Source organism: Anopheles bellator, chromosome 2, assembly GCF_943735745.2.
Source record: "Anopheles bellator chromosome 2, idAnoBellAS_SP24_06.2, whole genome shotgun sequence".
In the NCBI taxonomy this organism is placed as follows: Eukaryota; Metazoa; Arthropoda; class Insecta; order Diptera; family Culicidae; genus Anopheles; species Anopheles bellator.
This window is the reverse complement of record NC_071286.1, coordinates 3,638,280-3,658,812: the sequence shown is the minus strand read 5'-3', so window position 1 is coordinate 3,658,812 and position 20,533 is coordinate 3,638,280. Positions and strand designations below refer to the sequence as shown.

General features: G+C 52.2%; 1 protein-coding gene across 1 annotated transcript in view; it reads left to right on the top strand.

Moving 5' to 3' along the window:
* LOC131209366 (F-box/LRR-repeat protein 7) overlaps positions 1–20,533 on the top strand; it is a 71,965-nt gene that overhangs the window by 39,588 nt on the left and 11,844 nt on the right. The window contains exon 2 of the mRNA XM_058202421.1: positions 6,960–7,023. The gene's annotated coding sequence lies outside the window, so the exon portion shown is untranslated. The remainder of the gene's footprint in view (positions 1–6,959; positions 7,024–20,533) is intronic.

The following is a 20,533-nucleotide window of genomic DNA, read 5'->3' as shown; positions in this document are numbered from 1 at the left end:
TAATTCGGGTTGCTTTCGAACAATTCGATAGGTGGGAGTTTTGGGGAAGGAGGAATGTTCCGCTGAAAGTTGCAAAATAACAAATTTACTCATACATAATCTAGGTTAATTTAAGCAACACTAGTATAATTTTCAAACAATTTGAGCCAAATTCAGCCCGTGCGAGTTTTGGCATGTACCCAACGGGAAGCGCGAAGGGCAGCAGGTTGGGTTTCGTCACCGTGAATCCCGATCTTCTGAAAAGGAGAAGTAACAAGAAATGGGAAGGGAAGCCGATCGGACACGTCACCAGGAACCCCGATCCTCTGAAAGGCCGTATAATCGAGAAATGAGAACGAAATGAGGCGTGGCGAGGCGTGCCGGGAACAGCTGGTTTTTTTTATAACTGTGCCTCAAACCGGGCCCGGCTCTAACGAAAGTTGCAGACGGTTGCTAAGCACCAGCAGAGAGAAAAAAATGTGACATAAAGTGCCATAAAGTACTTCGAAAGCGCTCCAATCGCAGCCGCGTTAAACGTCAAAACGATAATTGTTGTCACCGATTCTCTTTCGACTATCATTGGTACAGCTCTCACTCTCTCTCTCACACACACACATACGGTATAAATTTTCTCTCAACCTGGAGTCCGTGGACTGTGTGTTGATAGCGATCGAAGGCAGCGTGCCGCCACGATTACTGCAGCGATTTATGGTGCCGTAGGAAATGTGGTCCTCGCGAAATACGTCAATTCCGCTGTCCAACGGCGTGTGTCCGATTACTGCTAACCAGGAGATGGTGATTGTGCAGCAGCGACAGCTTCGTAGACGGAGAAAAAGTAGGCTTCGTTGCCGGTTGCGTCACTAATCAGGCGTAGGAAATCTTTAATCATAAACTGCGCTCAGGTGTGTTGCGTGGCATACCGGACGACCGCGCATCTGGCCGGTTGCTGTGATTTGAATCTGGCAGCCCGATCTTTCGCTGCGCTCCCATCATCCGATGCTTTACTGCAAACAGCACCAAACGGCGCCCTGAAACGATCAAGATTGGTGGTGTGTATTGTGTGCAAACGATTTAGATGTTAAAATAAATTAATCAGAAAATTATGCTGCCCACAAAAGCGTGCCCGTAGGACCATTAAAAGCTTATTAGCCCCTCACAGCACTGACAGCCTGTTGGAACGTAGCAATGTGATTTTTTAGATTCTCTCAAATCCACGGCCTGCTGTACAATTCCCAAAACCAATCCGGACACGGCTCCCGTAGTGCTGCCCATTGCTCTACATTTACTTCATTGTTTATCATGTTTTACGCCGTCCACCCAATAGCTAACCCGTGCGTTACAAACATTCTATTATTTCCATTTCGTGTGGTCCCACTTCTAATCGCTCCTAATCAGCGCACTGGCGAGAAGCGTCAGAATCGCGCTATCAGGGGTTCCGTGAAATCATCTTTGCGCATTAATTACAGGTGGGGAACCCCGCGGCGTGGAGTGACCGAAAATTCATTTGGCCCTACACCCGGCGGCCAATTCACGGTTTTGCTGATGTCGCAGAAACAAGCAAAAAAACCACAGATAGAGTGGCCAACGGCCAGAACTACGCGTAACAATCGAGTAATTAAATTAATTCAATCAAATGTTTCACCGTCGTAACGGTCCAACGGCCGCCCGGCTCTGGGAGTCGGAGTTAAGTCGGCGATGCTCTGATAAGAAAATGTTTGGCGTAACTTTTTTGTGGAACAAACATTACGCTGGATCTTTGCTGGTAGGTAACTTCTTCATTCAACTTGACACAAATTTTTCAGTCTCGGCTCTTGTACTTTTAGCTGCTCCCGGAAAGGGAATTAGAAATTAAGAGGCCTCGGGGACGTTGAACGGAACTTAACTTTGCGGTTAAAGTAACTTGAACGCTGAGAAGGCCCCTCCGGTGACTTATGTGACGTTGCATAAAACTGTCACCGATGCTGGGTGCGCAACCGACGCAAAAGACGTTCACGTGCGCGCAGCGCAAAGGACATACGATACTGCGTGCCGGCCTGAGCCGAGCAAATTTCGCCAGCCGGACGTGGCGGTAATTAATTTCATTAGCACTTTCGGAATGATTTATCGTTCATTTGCGCGCCACAGCGTGTCCCGGTACGTCCGCACGGACGGCGGACGGATCCCTCTTCTTAAGCTCCCCTTGAGCGATGGCGATCTTGTTGCACCGGCGCAAAAATGAGCATTAACGGCCAGAAAAGAGGGCCAAATTTCGTAAACGCAGCGCAGCGGGCCGTGGCCAAAACGCGGGCCGTCAAGGTATCTGCTTTCTGTCGGGGAGTTCGGCGTGTGCGAGGGTGAATGGCTAAAGGCTAAAGGCGAATCCGGCACCTTATCCAACACCCGATCAGCCCATTAGGTCAATCGGTTTCACCGGATGCCGCGGAACGAGGGATTAACGGCGGGAGATCGAGATACGACATTCCAGCCAAGTCCGACACGGCCACAGGAGGAGAGCAAACAGAAAAAAGGAACCGCCACGGATCGGCGATGGCAGTGACGTTTTGAGTTACGACGGCGCGCACAATCCGCCTAAAGTCTAAAAGTTAATAGTAAGTGTCGCACATATTTTTCGTTCCCCCGCACGGCCTCCGCATTCGACCGCGGTTGGAAAATACGGGGGAAATCGGTTCGGAAAACTCCTCACGTCTCTCACCCACAGAATGGCTCACTTAATGCAAATGATGCGCCGATAATAAATGGCCCCCCACCCCCGGCCACAATTGAATGCCTCCCGAAGATGGCCCGGACCAGGGGGCGATTTTGGGCTCGTATTCGAAACCGGAAGCACCGGACCCTGACCGGATTCCGCCGTTTTTGCGCCTTATCGTGATTGAGAAACGGAACGGAATGCGCGGTTCGTGTACTTTGCGGGCTCTTTTATTTTGATCACCAAAAGCTGGATTCACAGTTGCCTCCGAGAAAAAGAGATAAAAAGATCCCGAGAAGCGCCCCCGGACAGTCCCAGACCGGGCGAGCTGTCAGAATGGTTTATTTATTAGAGATAATTGGATTAATTTTCCGGCCAGTGCATGGCCGCCCCAGCCCACCCGGCCCACCCGGCCTTCCCGTCACGGTACCTGCCACTGCCACTGCCTATGGCTGTACTGTTTCGATTCGTTTCATTTCCCTTTTTAAATGTCTCAATTAGATAAAACACATCGCTTTCGGCTTTCTCGCGGTGGTTCTCGCGATTCTTCCGCCGGTGGTTCGGTTCGGTGGTAATGATGATCATTTGTCTTTTCCGTGAACTAGAATACGCGTCATCCGTCTTGTTCCATCCTTGCTGTGCCTAAAAATAGAACGCACAAATCCACGGAGTAAAACGGAGTGCCACCGCATTAAACATTAAATTTTAATCACAACCAAACGATGGACCAAGGCGAGGGCGATACTGGGACTCTAGCCTGAGCATAACCATCCTTTGATGAGTTTTTAATTGAAAAATGCTTCCTTCCTGATGGAATGTGGCTCCAAGCGTTACATTAAAAAGTAAATAATTTATTTTTTATTAAATTAAATGTTCGAATGTGAAACCTTCGCTGTTTTTGGCATAGCGAGATCCGTCAGTGTACTACCTCATCCTCAACGTTTACTACTTATTAAGCCAACACTGAATAGAGCTGATCAGCCATCAAGGAAAAGACAGATCATTGTTATCATTTTCCACGTTTTTGTTCTAATTTCCAACAACTCTTGGTCGGTCGTTATAAAGTTTGTTTTGACTCGTTTAAAAACATTTGCATGCCAAACGTTACGTGCGACTAGAAAGGACCAAGGAGCACCAGAAAAAGGGTGTACCAGCTGGCCGCTGGCCCAATCATACAGGGGGGGCCCACCGCTCGTCGGAATAGGCCCCGGAACCGGCGCGGCATAGGGTCACCGGCCGTCGCGAAAGAATGTTGATGAACACTATAAAAGGATAATGACAGTAGCGTGACATTTTCAAATCGCAAACGCATAATTATGTTGCTGCACGTGGCCCTCCCGTTATGCACCCCCCTTCCGGTTGGCTGGCTTTGTGCTCCAGCGGAGGGCACCCGCTGGTGGTGTCCTTCCAGACCAGGAATCCAGTTGAAAAATGCGTCGCCCATCTCACAGCGGTTGGTCCGGCAGCGCGCGCGCGCGCATTGTAATCCGATCTCCGAGATCCCCCGACGACAAAAAGGGTATCCACCACACCACGCTCGTACCGTGCCGCCCCAACCGGCCGGCACACAGAGACAATTCATTTCTCTCAAACACAAACGGCGTGTCTCGGGCGCAGGCGCGAGAAGTCCTGCGTGGCCGTGGCGCGACACGCGATTAAGATCAGCATCTTCCTTCGGGGCGGCTACGTTTTGTGTATTTTTTTTTTGTGCACGGTGCGTTAAGGAAGGACACACGGACCGGGGGTCGGAGATGCCGGCCCGAAAAGAGAGCAAAGGACCGTAAAGCGTATACAAACGCGCCCGCGCGAACCCTATGACGTTGCCCCGTTGCGGCACTCAGCGACAGTGACAACAAACACAGATGACGGCCGGAAGAGGCATGTAGCTCCTTCTCCGTGGGGCCGAAAAAAGTCAGGCCGAACAAACGGGCGAAAAGAAATTAAAAAGAAACGGCGAAACGCGAACCGCGTGCGAAAGCGACGATGCGCAACTAAAAGCGCAAGCCGCCAACGCCGTCGCCGCCGCCGCAGCGCAGTACAATGGCGACGGTGGTGGCGGTCGAGGGGTGCATCTGTCAACGCGACAGGGTGCACGCCAGCTCCGGAACCGGAAGGGTGGCCCGTCAGTGGCGGCGGCGGCGACGAACTGCATTCAACCTTCACGATCATTTGTCAAATTGTCAATTTGATAGGATAATTTACGATCGGCGCGGGTTGCGGCGCGTAGGGCGTCGCTGCTAGCCGGTCGCGGCTTCGCGTGGTCGTGCTGTGGCGTGGCCACGTAGAACTGTCTCCGCTCCAGGCCCTCTCTCTCTCTCCACGTCCGATTTCTGGGTGTTTTTATTTTACTTTTCAAATTAAGTAAAAAGGCAAGGCAAACACCAACACCGGCCGTGGGATTCCGAGTCCTGGTCGTCGTCTCCTATCGGTAGTCCGGTTCGTGCTGCGTGTGGGTCAATAATTACATTCGGCGCTTCGGAGCAGGACGAGCTTAGAATGGATTCAAGGCGCGGGATGGGCGCTGTCATTTCAGTGGCCACGATCGCCGACCGACCGGCGGTGGTGACAGGAATCGGTGCCGCCGCCGGAGAGAAATCATTACCGCAATTCCTTATTGAGCACAAAGCCGTCCACTCCGTTGGAACGGATCGGAACCACCACCTAGGGTTGCGGATTCCCAGGTTTCGGATCCTGGGAATTGGCACGCGGCATCTGCTCGCCCCGACAACGGCTTCTCTGCTGTCACCAAGATTGGGCGAAGAGTGTCATTCTCTATGCGTCCGTATGATTCTTAAGCCATTCCTAAAATGTATTTAAGAAAACCGCAATACAATTATTGTGTACAATTAAGAAGGCTGGGAGATTCGACCCATACGACGACCGTCTGACAACTCCGGATGCGTCTCTAACCTCCAAAGATGTCCTTGCCAGTAGCAACGATTGTTTTTCTTTTAACCAGTTAAATGATATGTGGGATACGACACGGCGCCGATTCCTCGTCAAAAAATCTTCCACTTCTTGGTCTTCCTTTCAAGTAAGACTTTCTTTGGGAGCTGAATTTGGCAAACATTCGCTACTAAGAATTGGTGCTGGATTATGACTGGAAAGAAGGAAAATGGCCAAATGGCCGAAGGAATGGCCAAATTAAATACAGGGTGTTTCAGTGATAGTGGACCGAATTTGACAGCTTGTAGTAGCCATTTATAGGCTTGAGATCATCATGACTATGTTACTGAGCAGTGCACGACCATCGCTCGTATGAGAGCTGTCCATCAAGATCGTGCAACTTGACCGCACCAGATATTTTACTCTGGGCATTCTTGAAGTCACAGGTCTATGGTGAAATTATTCGACCTCACCAGCGAATCGGAGATCGAAAATTGGATCATTCAGATTCATGCAACGGACTCACGCACTCGTGTTAATTCACATCAAAACGATGCTAATTCTCATAAATACTGTCATGCACTGGGCGTTATTAAATTAAACACATCTTGCTTTATTCAATTTCATCACAAGTCCTCCCTTACTGAGAGACGTTGTACTATTTGCTACCAATCCGACTCGATTGAGTCGGAATATCTCCAAATTGCTAGAGGGCGCAACTCAGAAGTAGCAAAGCAAGACAGTAGCATTCTTTCATTCCACGGCGATTGCCCGGGGCGCACCACAAACCGTTCCACCGTTCCGTTGAGATGGTTTAACCGTGGAAAAGGTTAAAAAGTGAATTTTAGGTACCGAAAAAAATGAATGTAACAAAAACGGAAATAGCAAAACGTATCACAGTGTAAACAAACATTCAACATGTGCCACAAATGGGCTGCGGGTGGTTCTATCGGTCCCAGGTGGGCCCCGTAATCGCCATGTTGACCCGGGGCACAATTTTAAATTAATTTCATTCAAAATGTATTTTAATCAACCGAACGCACATGATTAAGACGAGAAGAAACGTGTTTCCCAGCCGTTTACAAGATTTATCCTTTTTCCCTACCGGCCTCTTATTTTCGGCAATCCCCGGGATCCCGCTTTGATGTGAAGAAACACGCGGCGGGGGACACGCTTCCACAGCAGCCGTTTTTTTTTGGCGACAGATTCCAACCTCCATAGGCAAAACATAAATCATGTTTAAGGCCCCTGCGTTATCCCCCGGGTTGGCCGTAATATAAAATGCGGGGCAGCGCTGAAAAGCGTCACACTAAATCATCCCCGCAGCGACTACCGCGATGCCGATTGTTTAGCCCAATTTTCACTATCTAAATTGTAATAAATTTCCCTCCGTTCTCTCTCGTTACAGTTCCCCTGTCGGCCACCGGATCGAAGCCCGCGAGTGTCGCGATGACTTTCAAGCTGCGCCATCGGTAAGGCAACGGAACCGAAATGCGATTAAAATGATTTATCCCCCACTGTTGGGGCCCCTCAGCGCGCGGGCCTATTATCCGCGGGCCGTTTTTGCCAGAAAGAAATTAGCCTCTCCTCCAGAAGGCTTTTAGGGCACACACAGCCGGTAGCAGGCACCCCCTTGCACGGTGGTGGCCCGATCCGATTGACTCTGTTTCTTTTTTCTTTCCGTTGTTTTCTGATTCGAACCCAGGCCGAGAGGCTGACCGGTCCCAAAATGGGAGAACGTCCGCCCGGGATGGACCCAAAACTGGGCGATAGATTATTTCTGTTTGTGAATAAATATGCCATAAACAATATTTACCCGGCCCCGAAAACGCCGTACGTCGTAATTGTGCAACGCAAAGAACCCGCGGTGCCGATCGACGAAAACGGTGCATTTTGGCAATTCCCAAACCGTTAGATCCGTTTGGGAGACCCTCTGGGTTGCCCTCTACATGTGATTGCTTCTTCCTGACCGATTGGGGCCTGACGCAGGCACAGGCGACTTCTTAATAGACTTTTAATCCGCTTTAATGGCCTCCGGACGCAACACGATACGCCACGATGATTAGGGATTTAATAATTTCCATCCCCGATTCGCCCGATGGCGGTGCGATTATTGGCGTTTACCTTCGGGGGCATTCCGGACCTCGGACTTCGTTCTATTCGAAGAAGGCTTTAAGTATTATTTTCCGCCCAAAGACACACACAACAAGATGCTTCCCGCGGTCGTGACGCGGAATTTCGCTACTTTTAAGAACGTGAGGCCTCTGCTCGAAAGGTTTTCGTTTTAGATAATTAGGCACCCCAAATTAGGAATTTAATTATCGGTCCGTGAGATGAGCGCACATCTCACTCCGTTATGTGCATCCGACGGTCAGATGCTGCAATATGCTGCGATGATTGGTGCTGATGGCAGGTGGCCAACCTGGTGGCCCTGGCACACCGTGCGTGGCACAAAGCGTAATTACATTTCGGTGGCTTCTCCGGCGGCATTATTGGCAACATTGGAAATTGGCCGAACACGCGGCGTGATTTATCGGTACATTGGAAGCGCCTCGGACCAAACCACACAAATGACCCATCGCATCGCGCCACGTGATAAACACATTGCGCGCGGTCGAAACAATGGTAATCGCGTAGCGCGAAGCCGGTGCGATACCTCACTCCGCTCCGCGCTGATGATGATAATTGCGCTGACCCAATTGTCCACCACAATGGGCTTCGTCGTGTTGCTTCGGTAATGCTCCAAACAGCCAAATGTCAGCGCCGTGGCAAACCACAACAGCAGCACACAAAAAAACACCCGAGAAGAGAAGGACTTCTAATGTCTTTCCCCGGCCGGGCACGAAAAACATGATGAGTAATTTAATCAAATTGCTGCTGCTGCGCCCAAGACATGGCCCAAGTCCACTCTCTTGCGTCGTCTTGGTCTCCGAGGTTTTTTCCTCGTTTCTTCCCGGCCACAACAATCGATTATGAATTTGCGTTTGCACCTTCGCTGCGATCAATTTATTTATACATTCTCTTCCGCCGTGTCATTTGTTGTCAACATTTGTTTTGTCGCCCTCGCTGGTGGCGGCCGGTGGCGGCGAGGCGTGACCAATGCGGCCGAGAGACCTCGAACTCAAATCGAAGTCATAATTGAGCCTCCGATTGTGAGTCCAGTAAATTGTGTTGGGGTGATTTAGGTACAGTTACTGGGTCCTTCGCGGATGTAGGACGTCGGATCCGTTTGCTCGGATGCCGTAATAAGTGAAACCCTCGTAATGACCGCACAGCAGTGATCAGCAGCCGGTTCATGTGAGTGTAACGTTAAATAGCTAAAAAATCTAGCCCGACCCGATGATGGGGCAATGATTCGCCAACAACGATTTATTCCCTAAAAGTGATTGAATTGAGTTCAAATAAGGATATTTATGACATTCAGGATCAAAGCGAAAATTTTCTAAAACAAAAAGTTGAAACTAGTTTTAGTCTTACTTAAATTACAAAAACATATTTTCTCATGCTGGAAACGAAAGAGATACCAAGAATTAGCGAAGTTCGAACACTAGAGTCAGTTCAAACGTTTTCTCTCAAGTTAAAAAAAATATTATAAGGTGGTTAACTCCACCTTCCCTAGAACCCTTCCGAATCGGTGTGCTTTAGTTCCCAAACAAAGCAGCATGGTTGTCAACCTCAAGACAAGAAGCATGTCGCGCTTTCCCTACTATCATTTACCATTCGCATCCATTCCCGTCGATGTGAATAATTTCCAAACGCAAAAACCCCATTGGTTTTTTGCACTTCACCAATCCGTGTGCCACGGTGGCACAGAGAAATTTAAATTCAGTGTCTCCAATCCCAAACGTGGGGTCCGGGACCACCACGTGATCCTCTCCGGACAGCAGTAGCAGCGAGTGAAAGCGAAACATTTCCATCGCTTCATTGACATGCCAGCCACCCCGTCGTCGGCGTGAAGGAAAACCCACGGCTCACGGCGGCGACAGCGACGGCCACGGCCACCGATGAAATCCGAAAGTTTCCCACGATTATGACTTATTTCCCTGGCCCGCGCTCTGTTGCCGTGGGGGGCGCATACAAGCGGTCGTAAAGCGGCAATATTTTAATCCCCTGGCGCGTCGCAAAAGGGCCCAGATAACCTGGGGACCGACCAGCCGCCGGAACATCGCCCGGCTGGACGAATCACTTTTGTATTATACAAACAGTCGCCAGATTAACCCGGACCATTGTGGGGCGTTTCGTAACCGGGGCCATTGTTTGTGGTGCTCCTGCTGCTCCTGCTGCTGCTGCTGGATACGCAAGTTAAGCCATTTTCCTTTTTATGTCCCATTTTATGCTGCTTCTAGACGATTTGGTTTTTGTTTCAATTAAAGCAAGGTAATGAGTCGGCCAAGCGGCGATGCGCATCCAAGTAACCCGTTTTCACTTTCAGCCAGCCACGCCACGCCGAGCGGGTCGCAGAAATTGTCACACTCTCAGTAGGCGCACGAGTGTCGGGAAGGAGTTTTGTATAAATCACACCCACGGACCGAATGTACTAAGTGACCAGCTTCGGTTACGTGTGTCCTGGCCGACCGGACGGCGCGACACCGCATACAGTCCGCACACCTTTCGGGCCTGTTATCGCAAAATAAAGTAATTTTGCTCCGTGACCGCGCGTGTGGGTGGGTTTCTGCCGCCTTGGTGGCGGACTTTCACAACGGCAGCCTTTTTTAACCCACCATCCATCCTTCAGCACAGTTTCCAGAGCACTTCCAGTCTCGGGGCGCCCTTCGATGGGCCGCGTTGCGCCATTCGTGGGACCATCGCTGAGCGATTCGTGCGATAAAGTGAAGAAAGTGGCCGTTGTCGACGATGTTGCCGTCTAGGATCTGGGAAGGAAATTATTTTCCTCCCAACAAACAAAGCAACCCGGGCCGGGCACCACGTTCCTAAAAAAGGAAAGGAAGTGATAGAATATTAGAAGAAACACAAGGCGGGCGCAGAAAGCAAAACTGGCACACAAAACCTATCTGCACTATTTTATGCGCTGTCGCCAACGCCAACCCTCGGGTCCGCGGGTATCGCGAGCCCATCTGACCGGAAAACCCCGGGCCACCACCGCTCGCCAGGTTCGATGGGTAGCATAAGCTCCGCGCACTCCGCAAACTCCCAGGCGCGCGGCGCACTAGGGTGAAAACTATTAAGTGCAATTATCGTCGAATAAAAATCGCTTAGAAAATGGTTGCCCAACTTGGCCGCCCTTCCGCTTGCCGGTACGGTGCGATGGGCAGCAGAAATGATCGGACCCCGGGACCGAGCGACCGATGAACCCACCGCGGAACGGTGGTGGTGCTCAACCGTTGCGGGCGCCCTATGATGGTGAAACATAAAAATGATCAAAATCAAAATGGGTTTGCATCACGAACGGCGGCCCGACCGTTCCGGCTGCAAACTCGCCAAATGGTTGATAATTTCGACACAGGTCGCCTCCTCCTAGTGGTCCGCGGAGCGGGTCCTCTCTATCTATGGGAGTTTTTTTTGCCTCTTTCCGCACGCAACCCAAGCGGTAACGGTTAAAAAGGTAACGATAGGACCCCACAAGGTACGGGGTTTTGGGTTGACACCATTTTTTACACGTTTTATAGTGAACACTCAAGCAATTACATTGGCGTTGGACTTGGAACCTTATTGGACGGACTAGGGCAAAGGTCTCCCGAGGATATTCAGAACGTTTGTCAGAACGATTCGTCGTTCGATTTGTTTCGTTTCCATCATCTAAAACACTTTTAAAGAATTTTGTTGATATTCAGTTTTGATGATCCGCCAATGGAAATGAAATACGGTTTTCCCTTCGAAAACGGCCACAACTTCTATGCAAAGATAAATGTGCCGTACGAATGGTCGCTATTTGGTGGTTTACTAAGAATCCAATTCTAAACTTCAGTTAACGTCTTCATAAACGTCAGTAAGATCGAGATGTCATATGGGATCGGACAAATCATAGCTAGCCTCGCTCCAATTCGTATCGATTATGTTGTTGAAAATGCGTTAATATTTATTCACACAAGACAGAATAAAATCAAACATCATAGGTAGAGTTTGTTTTTATACAATTTCCTTCAAACATTCGTTTTCTTTTGTGAAATATCGCGTTCAAACTTTAAATCCTCCGAACAAACAAATATCCCGTGGAAGAGGAGTCACTTAGCGTGGTCAAACTACCTCAAGAAGCCCCTTCCTTCGGTTCGAGGCTGGTAACGCACCGAACTCCTCCGAATTGATTGTCCATGCTGCGAAGAGACACAAGCAAAAAGGTGCGACACTCGGTGTAACCTGTACCTGTACCGATATCAATCATATTATATGTACGCGGCCCCAAAACCCACTGGCAGGGGGATGCCGCGTCAAAGACGCCTCCCCGATGGATGGATCTCTTGGAGCAACAATGTTCCGCCACAAAACGAAAGAATCAACCCTTTCGCTTCACCAAATTCGCAGCCGATGTCGCAGCATGGCGAAGCAATGTTGTAAAGAGCTGCCAGAAGAGGAATCCCATCCCGAGTCGGCAGGCCGGCCGGCCGGGGCGCGCACGTCTCATTTCTGTCTCGTGTTTCCTTCTTCTTTGTTGCGCGCCATGCATTACCGGCTTGTCGCAGAATGCTTTACATTTTTCACCGCTCTTTAATCCTCTGGCGTAATGTGCCGCTTATGCTGTCCGGTAGCCCGGTGGGTCTCTGGGAGTCTGGGAGTCCTTGCCTGGGAGTTGCATCCCCGCGCCGCAGTCCAGACCAGAAATGTGTAAGATAAACGCTAAACCGAACCGTTGCGCGCCGAAAATGACCAAAAGAGCGGCCGAAATCAGAATGCGCCAAAGATACCGCACTCACCGGAACGGGTACCCAATGTTGGGCGGAATGTTTGCCGAGTAGCAGAACAACATTTTTGGCCCCACAAATCTGCAACCGCTGTGCGTTGAAATTGTCCATTTGGTCACCGGCCAGCCGCGCGGAATCTTGTCCACCGGCCGAGTCTGTGGCGGGAAGATCCTTCCGTACGGAGCTGAGTTTCGTAAGAGTATCGCTCTCTAATTGCACCCGGGTTGGGTCACATTTTGTCTAATTACCGGTCACAAATGGGCGCCACTTTGGGAACTCTGCAGGACTCCGGCGTCCATCCGGTATAATTGGTCAATAGGTATGTGTCCCATCTTCCCGAATGCTACCACTTTTTGATCGATTCTCGTGAATTCATTATCGAGGGCGCTGCGCCGAGAACCATCTTTAATTAAGCTTCGAGAAAAACCCGACGAACCCGACAATCACATTGAGGCGTGGTTTGGGCTAAACGCCTCGGACCTGTACCGAGTTCTTCCCCGTTGCGTCGGCTGGCTGCGGATGAGAAACAACTTAATTAGTTCCAGAATCATTGTTGTCCTCCCCGAAGGAGACTCGGACACGATTGGTTAAACGACGGTGACCAATCGTGGTGCTTCGCAGGTCCTGCCGAAGCTTACGGCGGAGAACCCGGGAGGTCTTGCTGCTGCTGTTAATTTGGTAACCCACCGGGCAATGTGGGGCAATTATTTCTCAATTGAAGCACACGAAAAAATCCACCCATTCGCCATTCCGAAGCACGACATCAGCAATCAGGTAACAATTCCGTCCGTCCGGAGCTTCTGGGACAACGAATTCCGTCTGGAAGCTCGCGATCGTCTAATTAGCGCGTCTCGTGCGTTCGGCAACTTTCGGCACCCTCCCGCTCCTGCTGGGGGGGAAGCCGAGGATCACTGGTTCTAAAATGGCCGCCCTTTTGACAGATCGCACTCCGATTTTGACCCGCAATCCAGTGTTCTCGCACGTCATCCAAAGTGACAACGCAGCAGAGATCGCTTTCGGACCGTTTTCGGTTGCGGCACTTCCTGGAAGCGAATCAATCAATGCCGCGCTACCGCGTCCGGGCGAGCCGGAAGCCTCCCTTATACCGAGAGACATTCGATAGGCCCGTCGATCCAATTCCTCGTAGCCAAGCGCGGCGCTCAACGGGACCGTCGGTGTCGGTCGAGTGTCGACAAAACGGTCTCGAGTTGAGAAAACGGGAATTAACGAGCATTAAAATATTTCGGATACTTTTTAATGCTCGGATTTATTAAATTCCCATTTCGAAAAGCCGCTCGACGGTTGCAGTCGTGCGTCATATTTTCGTTCGTCCGTCCGTCCGCCCGTGCGTTCGGAGAAATCAATGGCCGCGTTCGCCAAGATCCTGCCGTAGTTGCTCGACTGCTTCCAGAAATGCCACCTGAGGACTCCCCAGTGACTCAAAAGCAGACCCGGCTGTCCGGCTGGCCACATGCTCACATGCGTGGAGAGGCAGAGACGGCGATCGGTTCGCTACGCGACGCGACGTTGTTGCTCCCATTCCGGACCGAACCGTAAAAAAAGGGGAGAGAACAAAACGAATATCAACCGGGAGCCAGTAATCACAAATTCCCGGGCCCGCTCGTGTCCGGGGCTCCGCCGAGGGGGCACCGGGATGCATACTGTCTCCCTTTCACGAACGCACATGAAACAGATGGACGGTTGTCAATCTGTCAGCTTATGTTACCGATTTGTTGGGGTCCCACCAAGTTTGGAGTGGGACTCGGCGCGGCGGCACTGGCCGCTCTCGCAACTGTCAGATATGCGGTCAACGATGATCGATCCATCGGTACGACGACGACCGTGCGGAGTTGTTTTCCATACGGGAGCTTAGTGTAATTTGTACATTCCCGCACACCGGCACAGCCCCAACGGCCGACGAGTTCCACGTCCGGCCGACCGAGGAATCGTCCAGATTTTGACAGAGTTTGCCCGGTCCTGGGGGGGGGCCGCGAGAGTGTGTGGAATGTCGACCAAGGCGCGCCCTCCGAAATCGGCATCGAGAGGCCAGTGACTAGTGACCCTTGTTTTCGGCAGTTTTACCCCGATAATAATCGCAACCCCGCAGTGGGAATATATCCCGTTCGGATGATAGGGAGTTATCATTTTTCATGCGGCGTTACAGTTTTCCTAAGCTGGAACCGACGTCGGACGTGCCCGGACGCTTTGTAAAATAATCCCGAGACCCCCGGGAGGACCTCCTTCCCCCACGCATACCACCGCTGCTGGATCCATCGTCCAGCAACCAGAGCCAAGCCCAAGTTGTCGCAACGAGCTGTGGAATCTAGTGTAGCAACCTGTTTCGGTCTTTTCGGAGGTCGCACCGGTTGCGGAGCCCGCACCCCGCCGACGGTCCTGTGCCCGGTGTCCAAACTCGAAACCGTTTCCTGCGTACATTCTTCTTCGCGATTGCGATCCATTACGCGACGCGGGGACCCCGGAGGACGCCCCGGTCACAGGAAAGACAGGAATCGGCCCCCGAACAACAACAACTGATTGAGTTTGTCATCTTGACTCATATCTCATATCGGAGATTTTGATTGCCAATCTGATTGTTCCGTTGTTTGCCTACTGTCCGTGCGTTTCCTGCCGCCAGAGAACCGGTTAGCTGGCCGGCCGGCCGCACCAACCAAAATGCCTTCCGTTGTCTGACGACGGTCGGGTTGGATGGTTCTCCTTCTTTCGCCAGCTCCGTTCCGTCGTGGCCCAGAACGCCCGGTAGGTCCGGTATATTTGGTTATGCTGCGTCCTCTGCACACTCCGAGCCCCACCGCGACCAGCGAGTGCCACATTTCTGCGCGCTTGTAATCCACGGTCCCGCCCGTGTATCGGCGAGGGCACACGATGTCTGCGGAACCCACGGACCTCGTCACCGTCATATGTTGTGTTAATCAATGGTTTAATAATTAATTGATAATAAACACATGTAAACGGGGGGGCGATCCGGTGAAATGCGATACACCGTCGCACGACAGGCAATAAGATAATAATTGTTCTGCGTTAAGCACGGAGATGCTTCGGAGATTTCAGGTGAGTTTTGACGTTCCGTTTAAGAGCGCGTTGGAATCTTTGTGATTAAGCATAAATGTTAGACATTTTCCGGTTTCTTTTCGCTGTTCGACCAATGGTTTGTTGCGACACTGATCCCGGATAATTTATGAATATCCGTGGCCCATATGTCCAGTTGCCCCTCTGATGCATACTTGTCTTATAGCTCTTGATTTACTAGATTCTCCTAAGATTATAGTTTATGTCTAACACACATAAGCCAAGTATGGGCACGAGCAACAAAACATTGCTTTTGGCTCCAGGCCAAAAGCCAGGCACCTACTCTATGCAACGGCGCGCCGTGCATGTTCAGGATCCTCCCCCCATGCGCGTCGGGACGGAGCCACCGCCGCCGCGGGCTTTCAATTTCTTCCGCCCCAACCGGCACTCCTCGTGGGACCGTGAAAAATCCTCCCTAAACACCTGCCACCCGCCCGCCCGGCCGCTCTCTTCGTTGCCGTGAAAATTCAAACTTTCTCAACGGCTTGCGGCACGACCACATGGTAACCACATTCCTTCACAAAGGCCACAAACATAGGCGTATAAGTGAAGTGCATGGCTCAAAATGGCCTGGCCAACGCGCGCGTAAGCGGCCTCGGCCCGGGACGGGCACCGCCGTCACGGCCGCCGCAACCTGTACTTGTGCCCTGCGGGCTGGAATGTCGTGCGGGGCGTGCATCCGTGTACAGGATGCACATGCGGCGCACATTAGTAGCGGCGGGCCACCAGCCATCGATGCATCCTGTGGGTTTTTATTAATGAATTTTTGATATCCATGAGGTTCGCGAAACTAAACGAGGCCACCAGAGGTCTTTCCGTGCTCCCTCTGATGGCCGTCTCCGGCCGTCAGTATGTTACGCATTTGTCTCGATGGAATTGCACCTAAAAAAAGAAGAAGGAAATAAGGCTGGCATTCGGAGACGCGGTCAGCGCACAGATCGATCTTCCTAGATACTTACCCCAAATGCCGCGTCGAGTCGAGGTAACCATGGTAACCACCATTGGTAACCACCAATCGGAATCGGTAAATATACTTCGTAAGCTCACATTGACGTAAATGAAAATTAACACTAATTAGGCTTTCGTTCTCGGTGTGGCCGAAAAAGGCTGTTGTTTCCATTTTATGCGACTAAAAAAAGCATTCCAAGAGTATTAACTCAATAACAATTATTCCTGAAAGAAAGATACAATAAACTGCGCAGCTTTTGCGCAGCCCACGTCCCACACGGAACGGGAGCGAGAACTATGGCCAGACGGAGCTGTGGCGGCCAGGGAACTGATCCTTCACAAAACGCTCCGAGCGTACTCACGACCGCCTGAGACAGGACGGGCGAGGTGCGGTACCTAAATGGCCGTGGTCCTCTGTTCCTTCCACTCAGCGGACGACGGGCGTTGGTGCTCCTGAGCCGTGTCTGGCTAGGTTTTTGCCGCATTCCTCACCGTCGCGTACCGCATCCCCCCGAGAATGTCCCAGGCACCGTGCGAGGATCGGCCGGATCCTCGGAGGAGCGGTCGGTCGGTCGGTCGGTCGGTCGGTCGGTCGGTCGATGGGTCCCCGATGGCTGGCGGTACCGGTATGAGTTTTTATGCGTGCCTTTGTCAACCGCCAGCGGCTGCGATGAGGCGTAAGTGCACTTTTGCGCACAAGTGGTTTACGTGCATTCCACGCGTTCGCGATACCGGAGCCCGGATCGGAGGGAAGAGCACGCCAAGGTGAAACAATAATTTCATATCAATTATCAGTCCATGGTGGGGCAAGGCTGGCTGGCCGGCGGATGGATGATGGAGCCAGAGCCGGCAGAAAGAGAGGCAAGGGCTAATTAGTAGTGGGCTCCGCTCTGCCCGGCGCAGAACTAGCCGAGGACGAGATACTAGGCGAAGGAAATGACGAGATGTCGCTGCAAAGACAGGCCACATTCCAGCAACGCCGGCCGGCCATTCATTCCCCCAACGACATGCTGCTCGAGCTCGAGCCACTTGCCCCGTACCGGATGTCCATTTTGGGCGTTGAACCGAGACCGGCCGTCTCGGAGAGGGAACTCTGAGAGTGCGCGCAAACAGCAAACAAACACAATTGCGCATCGTCTAGGCAGATGGGTTGGCGGACTTCATATTTGGATGTCGATAGCAGCCCGCGCGGCCGGAATTAAACGAATTAGGATTCCACAGGCCGACGGGCGCACCGCTATGCACCGGAGATTGTTGGCGCATAATTGAAGGGGAGACAATCACCGTGCGTTTAAAGCGGTGGCTTGGTGGCTTCAACGTAACCGAGGGAGATCGAATCCAAGTAGCCCGCTGCTAGGTCCCGCACCGGATGCTGAATCGAAAGGGGCGCAATTTTGTCCACACACCGTGAACCCTGCGTCTAGTGTGTAACGGAGGCCTACGCTCGCGATTATCTCGACATTGGATCATTCCTCACCTGTGGTTACGCCTTCAGGACATCTGTTTGCCCGGTGCGGGTATGCCACCCTGTGGCCTACTGACCGACGACCATCGACAGCCACAAGTCTCCTCTTCCCACGTTCGCGCGCGAACGTGGCGTGGAGACTCTCCATAAGTCACCGCGTCCCGAAGCCTGCGGGTGCCCATTGTGCCGCACATAAGGGGCCGTGTGCCCGTGTCATTCCAAGCCAACGAGCTCCTCAGCTCCGTGACATCCATCGCCCCGAGGGCACCAACCAACCGCGTTGTGGTCCACCGTTTCCCACCGAGGTAGGCGGCACCGGCCATGACGACGACGACGACGGAGGGAGGAACGTCCTTTCACCGACGGCATTTTGATCGAGATCTCGCAAGAGATCGGTTATGAGATGCGATGGCGGCCGCGGCCGGGTTCGTGGCCGCTCGCTGCCTGCACGATAAGTTTGGCCACCAAGACCTCTGGGTAGGCGGAGGGAGAAGGCGGCCGGTCGCGCATTCCTCGCGCAAGCCGATCGTGTCTTAATCTTCTACCGGCATCTTTGAGGTTGGGAATTTTCGGAAATCGAACGACGGCCCGCTCCGCGCCCTACCCAAACGAGCGTGCACATCACGAAAGTGAAGCAAAATCGAGATCGCACCCAACGGCGGTGGCCTCGATTTCGGGACGCGTCGGTCCGGCAGGTTGTCGTCGTCCGCGTAGACTTCCGCGAGCCGGCCGGTTCCATGCGAGTTGTGTTCGACGAATGAAGAAGATCGCGAACACATCATCCTTGGGGCGCGCCATTCCAAGAACGCATTCCTTTGCCGTCCATCCGGTAAAACATCCGGCCACGCGGATGAGGCTGACACGAACCAAGGGTAAACACTAACAGTCTCACCACCGCTATAAAGCTTTCACAAATTTGTCAAAACAATTTCAAACAACCGGAGCCACGACGACCCACCGCTGTGGAACACGCGCAGGACGAGTTGTGATGACCGCAGGTTGCACCAACCGCAGAGCGATAGAGAGAGAGACCGAGCCACAGAAAACTCAAATAACATCGGCGGGGAACAAAAGGAAATTCGTGATCGTTCCTCGAAGCCGCGCACCTCCGGACCTGATCGGTGGTGGGGCAGGCGGCGTCCGGGAGACGAACCGGGAAGAGAGCAAACAGACCCACAGCGCTTAGAATAGGGTCATAAAAATGCTGCAACATAAGGGACCGACCTCAGCATCGTCGCCGTTGTCGTCGTTCGTGACGGTCAAAGATCGTCGACGATCGCCCGGATGATGATCGTCGCGGAGACGCTTTCTGCGAGCGCGCGCGCAGCACATAAGGACACGGTGGATTATTGTTTTGTGTTCCGTGTTCCGTGTGCCCGGTCCGTCCGTTTCCTTTTGGCTTGGCCTTCGCGCGCCATCCTTTAATGCTTCCCCCGGCTCGAAACGTGTCATTTTTGCATCAAAAATCAACAGCACGGGTCGTGCCGGTGCGTGTGCCGGTGCGATGACAGCGCGCGGGGGCTTCGTGCTCCATTTGTGCGGCCACACGCTCGCTTCCCGGCGACTGGCGACTGGCGACCGCATCGATCCCGCCATTGTTGGGCCCGTGATGGGAATTCAAGGTTCAGCAATGCGGCGCGAACCGTATAAGCAGCGGTCACCACTCGGTGCAGCCAGTGTTGGCGACGACGACGGCGATGGGCCCTCCGATCCGACATCTGATCCGAATCTTTGGACGAGAAATATCGTCCAAAGCGCAGCATAAACAACCGCAAAATAATGACCAACGCACCAAACAGCGGGAACATGCGGGTCCACAACCGAGGTTAGTCCAGCGTTGAGTCGCACGAAGCTGCGGATGCAATGATTTGATGCAACTTATGCAATATGCAAATACCGGAAGGACCGCGACCGCGCGCGTGCACTGGAAACGAGAGGCACGTTTAAGCGAAATAAATATTCAATCCCATCTTGCCTTCCAAATTCCAACGCTTCAACGGGTGGCCATTATTTGTGGTCATTTGTAAGAGGCTGCCTGCTGGCCGCACGCACACGGACACACGCGCTTGGAACGAACACCTATCATTAGCACAGCGCTTGTGTGTGATGCCCGCTGGCCACAGGAAATGGCAGTGGGCCAGCAGCGCAACAGCAACGACCACGGCACCACAGCTCCTCATCCTGTGTGGAAGAAAAACGGGACAGGAAATGTCATAGGTGTCATAGCTGTTGTTTATTGTTTTTCTCTGCCTTCTCCTGGCCCTGGCTGGCCAAGGATCGCCTTGCACCTGTGGCTTTTATTTTTATGACACGTTCTGTTCCCTCCCTCACCGCGATAGGCCCCGGCCGTCGAGAAGGTGTTTGAAACGGGCGTCCAAACGTCGGTGACGAACACCGGATCAATTCTCCGCCCCCGGGGGCCTAAAGAACCACGGGCATGATGGCGCTGCTGGCCTCTCCGCGTGTGGATTAACGAATGGTTTAGTTGGCAAGTAACCATAGTTTGGGCCGCGCAAAGTATGCACATTTGTTTCACTGCGGAGCTCCGGTGCCGATCATAAAAACGGGTGATAAATTGTCTGCATGCAAAACATGGCCACAGCACCGGCAGCACCAGCAGTGCCG